We start from the raw sequence: 9420 nt of genomic DNA, 5'->3' as shown, positions 1-9420 counted from the left end.
TTCCACTTGAGTCCTTGGTATCAGCTCCTTGTTTTCTCCCCTCCCTCATGAACCCTTGATAATTTATAAATTGTTATTATTTTGTCATATCATACACTGTCCGACATCTCCCTTCATCCACTTTTCTGCTGTCTGTCCCCCAGGGAGGGGGTTATGTGTATATCCTTGTGATCAGTTTCCCTTTTCTACTTCCCCTTCCCCTCCTGGTATCACTATTCTCATTATTAGTCCTGAGGGGGTTATCTGTCCTGGAATCCCTGTTTCCAGTTTTTATCTGTACCAGTGTACATCCTCTGTACAGCCAGATTTGTAAGGTAGACTTGGGATCATATGATAGTGGAGGAAGCATTAAAGAACTAGAGGAAAGTTGTATGTTTCATCCTTGCTACACAGCACCCTGACTAGCTCGTCTTCTCCCTGAGACCCTTCTGTAGGGGGATGTTCAGAACACACGTTTCTTAACAAGCCAGGCTTACTGGGCCAGTTGAAACTAGAGGATTTCCCAAGAGTGTTGCCCTGAGATATTCTTTAACCCTTAAACTGAAGTTGTCCCTTAAAGTCACAAATTGAAATTAGCCCTTGAAGTCAAGTCATCTTTGAGCTCAATGACAGACTTACTCTTCATGTGAAGAGGTACACATGAACAGCGGACTCCTTTTTAAAACCCTCTCTATGAGACCAAGCAAACAAAAATTTCTCTCAAGAAAATATAAGCTGGGGGAGGGGAGAGGCAGGGAAACTAACCAACAAACAAAACCACCGGGCCAAGTCCATTTTGACTCCTCGTGGCCCTTTGGCGTGGGGCGCAAGGGCCCCGTAGCATTTCCCAGGATGTCGGCTTGCCGGAAGGATCCAAAAAGCTGACCTTTTCGGTTAGCAGGAGAGCATTTCGGCCCTGCGCCACCAGGTATCCTTGCAGGGAAACTAGAGTCCTAGAAATGGTACAACCTGAATGAAAGGAGTCATGATGGTACGTTGCGGGGGGGGGGGATGTAGCCATTCTCACAGGGTGATTTGGGTAGATAGGGTTAAATGGGCACCTAATTTACTATAAAAGCTTTCACTTTAAACACAGTATTTAAAACACACCCACACAGGGGAATGTAATGTTGGAAAATGCGCCTTTAAAAAGGAAATACACAGATGGTTTGTCCTATCAAAACCATGAAATAATCCTTGATGTTATTCCAGGCAGCTGTACGCCTCACTGGGATCCAAGGACCCAGAAAAAGATGGGTCAAGATAAGGCCTTTCTATTCCAATCTGATGAGTTTGGATACCCTTGGCTAATTAAATAGAAAACGAAGTCTAATCTACATTAGGTGCAGGAATGTTCTCTTTCTACCACCAGCATATATGCCTCCCAAAAATGCTATGGCTGCCTTGGGAGGAAGAATGGCTGGCATTTAAATAAGCAACTCCAAGACATTCAAATATCCTGGAAACATGCGATGGGCAAGTCTGCTATAGCCAGTCAGGTTTAGGGTAGATTCACTGAATCGGAAGACACAGGAACAACAGCTAATTCGAAGTTTTTACCCCTAAAGAAGTGAGAGCTAAAACCATAACAGAGAGGCACAAGGGAGGGGGGCGGGGAAGGGATAAGGGGGCGAGATGGAAAACACCCTCACAAGAGGCAAGCAAAGCCATCTGAGAAAGAGCACTAGAGCAGAGCGAATCATGACCAGAGAGAAGAGATGGCCCAGGAAGAAAGCATGGTCCCTACAAAATGCCACCGAAAGCTGAGAGAAATGGCAGAAGGCAAACCACTCGTCTTGGTCAGAAGCTCGTCACTGTGGGCAACCGTGGAGAGAAGAGTTCCTTGAGACAGGGAGAAGCGAAATAACTCAAGAATACATGAGATCTGAGGGACCCCCCCTTCCATCCTCTAGCCTCCCTAAGCCTCCCGCTATTTCAGTCAAAGCTATCTCCACTGTCGTGCCGCAGTCTGCTCCATCCTCTCCATCACCCACTACAGCCTGCGCCCTGCTCCTCAGATCAGCCCCTGCCACTAGCTGGAAGCGTGAGTGGTGATCTCCTCACCATCTGACCACTGTATCCACGGAGTGGATTCCCTGAGCTCCCCGTTTGAGCGTGGCCTTCGTGCGAAGCCCTAGACACGTGCTTCTTAAAAGGAAGTTGTACGCTGCAGCAGCCCAGACGTGGGCATAAAACACATCTTTCCGGAGAGTCAGGTTCACACAGTGGTGGTTTTCCATCCAATGGAGCACATGGGAAATGCCACGGCCAAGTCATGCATGCAGCGTGCTACTTCTCAAGGCACCACTCAGCCTCTTCCCCTGGCAAACTCCTGTCAGAGGGGGCCTTGGGGTGGGGAAGTTTTAGAAGCATTGGCCAAAGTAGGCGAGCCACGTGCTTGTCCAGATTAAAGTCAGAAGCCAAAGGGGAAAAAAAGACTGAAGTAGAGAAATATTGCAATTAAAAATTCCTATCAGAGAAGTCAGGGTACGCTCCCTGGCATGCAGCGCCCGATCGGCCCAGAGGCACACCATCCCCGTGGGTCCGGCCGTGGGAGGTAAAATGTTTATGGGTTCACTGAGCTGGCAGACCTCACCAGATGGTCTTAGAGACTGTTTTAGCAAATTTGGAGAAATTAGAGAAAGTATGATCATGCGAGACCCCACCACGAAACACTCCAGAGGCTTCGGGTTCGTCCCATTTGCAGACCCAGCAAGTGGAGATAAGGTATTAGGTCAGCCCCACCCGGAGTTAGATTCCAAGACGATTGATCCCAAAGTTGCATTTCCCCGCCGAGCACAACCCAAGATGGTCACAAGAACAAAGAAAACATTCGTGGCGGACTGTCTGCGAGCAGTGGTGGAAGATGGAAAGCAGTATTTCGAGCAGTTTGACAAGGTAGAGGACGCACAGAGGTTTTGGCTTCGTCACTTTTGAGAATGAAGATGTGGTGGGGAAAGTCTGTGAGATTCATTTCCATGAAATCAATAATAAGATGGTAATATGTAAGAAAGCTCAGCCGAAGGAAGTCATGTTCCCACCTGGGACAAGAGGCCGGGCCCGGGGCCTGCCCTGCACCATGGATGCGTTCATGCTCGGCATGGGGATGCTGGGCTACACCAACTTCGTGGTGACCTACGGCCGCGGCTACCTGGGAGTTGCTCCCAGCTATGGCTACCAGTTCCCAGGCTTCCTGACGGCTGACGATTACTGACCCGTGGCAGCGGTGGAGGTGGCGAGAGATCAGTCCTGAATAGCTACAATGCTCAATCAAAGGCAGGCTCCAAGCCGGCACGGCCCGGAGGCTTCCCGGGAGCCAACAGCCCAGGGCCTGCCATCTCTATGGCCCTGCCAGCCAGGACTCCGGAGTGGGGAATTACATAAGTGCAGCCAGCCCACAGCCAGGCTCGGGCTTCGGCCACTGCATAGCTGGACCTTTGATGCCAATGGCCTTTACAAATGGATACCATTGAGCAGGTGCTTGCGTTGCTAACTCACTCTGAGAGCATACCTGGATGTCCAGGCAAGACTGGACGACGTTTCTGAGCAGCCCTTTGTTTACGTGACGTCATCAGACCTAGACCACCCCCCCCCACCAGCCTCACCACCCCCCAACCAGAGATGGCTCCCTTCGGATATGGAGCGGACCGCATCTCAACATTTAACGAATCTGCTATAAAATCAGACAACAGCTTTTAAATGTGTACATAAAAAAAAGAATTCATATCATATGGTAGTTGTCATACATTAGTAACTGATAGACACCAGGAGACTTGACCATTAGCCTGGGTCTGGATGCAGACTTTACCACTAAGTGACCATAAGATTCCGGATTCTTTGTCCCTACACTTGGCCGTTGCATTTGTCGAATGGAAATGACAATACAAGGCTGCTTCAAGTATCAAACAGGAGCATTTGCTTAATACCTAGAGTATAAGAAAGGACCGATAAATGGTAGTTAATAATAAATGAGCTATAAGCTCATCCCAATTCTGTTGAAGTAACATGAGCACTATGTCCAAAATTAACATCAGGTGGGGGAAATGTATACTTTTATTAGCAGCCTGACATCATTCATGGTCTGTCCCTAGAGCTCCATATGCAAAAATATGAGTAGCTTTAATTACCAAGTTTGAGACCCACTCTAGGAGCCTGGTGGCATGGTGGGTTACATGTGAGGTTGCTAACAGCAAGGTCAGTGGTTTGAACCCGACAGTCACTCTAGAAGAGAAAGATGAGGCTTCCTGCTACCTCGGATTTACCATTTGGAAGCCCAGAGGGGCTGGTATATTCTGTCCTACAGGGTCCCTAGGGAGAAAGATGGGGCTTTCCACTCCCATAAAAAGTTACAGTCTCAGAACATCGGAGGCAGTTCCAGCCTGTCCTATCCGGCATCTATTAGTTTGGTGTATTTTCTAGAGTCACTATGAGTTTGAATCAACTCGATGGTAGTGGGTTTTGTCTGTTGTTTTTAGAACCTCGGTAGCAAGAGACCTAGAACAACAGAAGTCAACTCAAAATCACTTTATAAGAAACTTCGGAGAAGAAATCTAACAGATCATGATGGTCGGCTTCTCAATATGCGCATCAAAAATTAAAGTGTGTTACTGAGGATAGAGGCCGTTCTGAAATCCACAAAGGAGTGGTGGGTTGAGTAAGTCAGTATTGCAGAGAGCCCTACGGCCTGTCACCAACAGCAGTCTTAACCAGGTCCCAGAAGGGCTTTCCCGAAGGCACACAGATACACGATCTTTATTGTCTGGGCACTGAGTATTGTAGACTCAGGAACCACGCAAATTGTGAGAGGGCGGAGCAGCCTAAACAGGTCTGTCCTGATGTAGAAGGACCTGTTTCTAAGCCCCAGCACATTAGCAGGAAACGGGTGAAAGTGCGCTGGCAGCTTTCCCTGCTGGGCTCATCCTCACGCCAATTAGATCAAGAGCCTCTTCAGGCCCATCTGCCCCGCCAGCCGCCATGCCAAGTAACTGACCTCACCTACTCACTCCTTCCCCAACTCCCCCCCCACACACACACACAATGCACATGCAAAGGGAAGGTCATTTTGTATTCTATCACTCGCTTTTCTTGTCAACACTGTGAACTGACAACTGGAAGGAAACCGACAAATAAACTGTGTAACCCATGAAATACCAGTGACAAATCTGTATCAGATTTTCACCTACTTTTGACATTAGAAGCACCTCCAGGGAAACATATCTTGGAGTGCCCAACTAATTTCCAAATCTGCTCTCAGAATATCATGTGAGAGCCCTAGAAGGATCATTACGTAATTATGTCCAAGGAATACACTGTCTAAAAAGCAAGAAAAGTCTTGTTTCAATTCAAAAGCATTCTAATTCCTTTAATAATGCCAAGAGGTTTCTGTTATGATTTCTTATTTGAAACGAATTAAACTACTTTCAGAATATAACAAAAGAACTTTCCAATTAATAGCTTCCTTTGGATGTACTTACATTTGAAAACCAGTGCAATTTAACCGGGTGCATCAAAGAAAGGCGATACAGAGACCAACAGGATGTTCTCATCCTGAACAGACTTGCTCTCTACCCTAATGGACCAACTCACGATGTGGAAGAGAGGAGACAAAGTGAGGCCGGCCTTTTCTGTACTAACTAGATTTCCCATAGTGGATACAAATTCCTCTTTAGAATAATATACCCATTAAAAAGGAAGTTAGAATTAGAATGTAAATGTCACCATTTTTCAAACTCACAATAAACTATTGGATCTTGGCAAAGATTAGCAACAATTTGCAAACATCACAAAAAGGACAGACATGACCTGACTTCCTGCTATGAATGAGTCCACCCACACACCCCCTCAGAAAACCTAAGTCAGATCAGAATCTGATGACCGTTGATAGGAAACGCTGGTGGGGGAGCACTGGTGGCATGGTGCCTTCCACACTGGGTTGCTAAGCACAGGCCAGTATTTCAAAACCACCAGCTACCCCAGGGAAGAAAGATGAGACCTTCTACTCCCACAAAGAGTTACAGCCTCAGAAACCCACAGAACAGTGTTACTCTACCCTGGAGGTCCACTGAGTCGACCCAACAGCAGGGGGCCGAGTTTCACTATGATGGAACATGTTAAACAATACCTACCATAATCTTTCATTTAATATGTTAGTTCCCAAATAAATACATCTTGAAACATGATAGCAGTCTATCATTAGCATATTTATCGAATCTTAGCAAGTTTATGAACCCGCTGGTTATGAGAGGGAATTAACAATTTCATCTCAGTCTGGAAGTGCTGATTTCATAAATGTCTTTCCTGCTGTTACCACACTTCTTTCACTTGGAAGAAGATACCATGTACACTCGTATATAAGCTGAGTGTTTCAGCACATTTTAAATGCAGTCTTTGTGGTAACATTAGGTGCCTCGGCTGGTATTCGGGGTGGCTATACTCGAGTATATATGGTAGTTGAGTGGCTATGCAGCACATCCCCTGTTCTAATAAGACAGAGTCCAGAGTAAGCAAGCGAATGAAAAGCGGGCTTCCGGGTTAGCACACTCAGAGGAGGCAGGTGCCTCTAAAGAGCGGGGCCGTCCACAGCTCTGACCAGAGATGCTCTGAGCCAGCTGTTGTCTGAACAGCGCATGGCACCCAGGAGAGTATGTTTGGGACTCCTTAAGGGTGTCCACAACTGTTTTCGTAATGATGGCAATCCCGCACGTAAAAGGCCACCTGCCACTTTCAAGGCAGCGACACTGGCGCTGATGACAATATAAAAACAAAGGTGTGCCAAACTGGCGGGCACTTTGGCACCAACGCCGTGGAAAGGACTCTGATGTCACCCAGAAGGGCCACAGAAAACAGTGAAAAGACATGTTTGCACTGCATCTCAGCCCCGAGCGTACGTCTTGTTCGTGTCCGGCAGGAGAAATCGGGAAATAGGCTCGGGACTTCTGCTAGTGAAGATGGTCTTCACGAGAAGGTCCTTGTGAATGAAGCTGGTCACTGAACGACTGACGGCCTGTTCACGAGCTTCCATCCTTTCGACGTCAAAGCACCACGAAGAGGCGCGCTCCGAGCTGGTGATACTGGCTTTGGGGCAGCTCTTCCCGGCACCAAACAAAGTGAGCCGCTGCTCCAAAGAAAACCGACGATTTCTGTCATGTTCTGCTGAATTGTCACGTTTTAAGATGCAAGTTAAAGACCGGGGCCTTTGGGGTGGAAAACAATTGGAGGCAAGGGGTGTATTTGTATCTGCCACCAAGAATTTGACGGCTCCCAGATGCTTAAAAAGACTTTTTCTGAGCGATTACTGGTGATCTCAACAAATGTGGGTTTTTTTGCATTAAGATATCACAAAATATACCCCATGTAGAAGATGTGTATGAGTCAGGGAATCGAACTCTTCAAATCATGCACGGGTATAGAGATTCGCTTAAAGAGCAGGAAGACCAATGGATTTTAACAAAATAAGAAACACTTACTGATATTTTTCAGGCGCCACACTGCAACCGAACGTTAAAAAGTGACCACTTCCAGAGTTCTGGAATAGTGTGTCAGAGTAATATATAAACTATTAAAATATTCCTTCCTTTCCAACTACTAATCTGTGAGGCTTGCCTTTCTGCATATTGTTAAACCACGATACTTCACAGCGGATTGATTATAGAAGCAGGTATGAGAATCTAGCTCTATGCTATTAAGCCAGAAACTTACCTCTTAAAACCTAAGGCTGCACTACAGGGTGCTACCCTGGTGGTGGGGTGGGCTATGAATTCGGCTAATTGTCAGGGAGGTGTTCTAAGCCCACTGACTGCTCTGCAGAAGATGATACTTTTTATTCCTATAAAAATTTACAGCATCAATGGAGCCCGGCTATCAAAAGATACAGTGCCTAGGATCTTAATGACTTGAAGGTAAACAAGCAGCCATCTAGCTCAGAAGCGACAAAGCTCACATGGAAGAAGCACACCAGCCTGTGCGATCACGAGGTACCAAAGGGATCAGTTATCAGGCATCAAAGAACAAAAAAATCATATCATTGTGTGCTCAATGTACTTTATACAATTGATATATGAATGGATTATGGCAAGAGTAGTATGAGCCCCCAATAAAATGATTCTTTTTAAAGAAAAATTTACAGCATCAGGAGCCCATACAAAGGGTCACTGACTCAGTTCTGGCTTGATGGCAGTAGGTTCTTTGCATTTTTTAACAATTTATAGCATATAATTCATATCCTATAATTCAGTAATTGTGTCACACACATCAAACAGGACTGTACAATCATCACCATAATTAGTTTTCAAACATTTTATTAGCTCTTGTACTCATTAGCTCCCCATTTCCCCCAACCTCCTTTCATGCACCTCCTAAATTTTTAAAACAACTGTAGCATTATAACACTAACATGGGCTTTAGAAAATTGATTAAATTTCCTGTTTGACTGGTATAGAGCAACTATCAATAGATAAGTCTCACATGCACCAAGAATCTTTGGGATCTCACATAAATTTTAAGAGAATAAAATAATCCTGAGGCAAGCATTTGTGAGATACAGCTGAGAAGAGACTTATTGGACCTGCGGAGACCAGAAAGACTGTCACTCTGGGAGACCCTTTGAACCTGGAGCTCCAACAACTCCAGAGGTCAATGTCCAGCCAAAGTTTGACTCAGAAAATAAATACCACCCTTGAGTACTACGCTCCTCTAATGAGCTTCTGAATGAAGCCACCGGTACACCTGTCTCCTAGAACAAAGAAGAGCCGGTAAAGGGACAGCTAGACTAAGGGACGTAGAAACCATGAGGACATGACCGCATTGTGAAAATGAAACCAGTGTGCCTGAGCAAGACGCATACAACATGGTCAACAGAACCTAAAGAGCCAGGGGAATGTTCACCAAGGACACAACTGTTTCATTCCACTTTCTTTTTCTGAACACACGATAGCGTTCAACGTAACCAGAGGCATGACACGTGCCTAGTTTGGGAAAAGCCTGATAAAATAATTTAAATACTTGATTTCTAAAACTCTACACATACAATTGTAATCGTTCCCAGGTTCAAGGTTAGGAGTTTGACGGATATGTTATTAAAGTCATGAAGAGAATTCTGTGCTTCTTAACTTTCTCAAGCCAATAAGAGAACTTAAAAGTGTTTCTTTTAAGATTTCAATCCATTAGGAAAGCTAAAGGTGTGTTTTCTTGAAGGTTGTAAACAAAACCAACAACTTCATTGATGTGACTCTTCAACACATTACTAGACATCTGGCAGAGGCAATAAGGAAAGGGACGAGAAAAGGGATACAAAATGGAAAGGAAACTAGAAGGGATCAGGTACCAGGCATCATCAGAACAAAAACCCTATCATAGTGAATAAGGGCGAAGTGTGGAGTGGAGACCCAAAGCCCATCTGTAGGCCACTGGACATCGCCTTACAGAGGGTCTCGGGGAGGAGAC

At 45.6% G+C, this 9420-nt stretch overlaps 1 pseudogene; it reads left to right on the top strand.

Annotated features, from left to right (window-relative positions):
• Window positions 1-2712: 2712 nt before the first annotated feature.
• Window positions 2713-3517, top strand: LOC142449042 (RNA-binding protein Musashi homolog 2-like; annotated as a pseudogene).
• The last annotated feature ends 5903 nt before the right edge of the window (window positions 3518-9420 follow it).

This window comes from Tenrec ecaudatus, chromosome 5 (assembly GCF_050624435.1).
Source record: "Tenrec ecaudatus isolate mTenEca1 chromosome 5, mTenEca1.hap1, whole genome shotgun sequence".
Taxonomy (NCBI): Eukaryota; Metazoa; Chordata; class Mammalia; order Afrosoricida; family Tenrecidae; genus Tenrec; species Tenrec ecaudatus.
The sequence above is the reverse complement of the archived record's forward strand: the minus strand, read 5'-3'. Positions and strand labels throughout refer to the sequence as shown.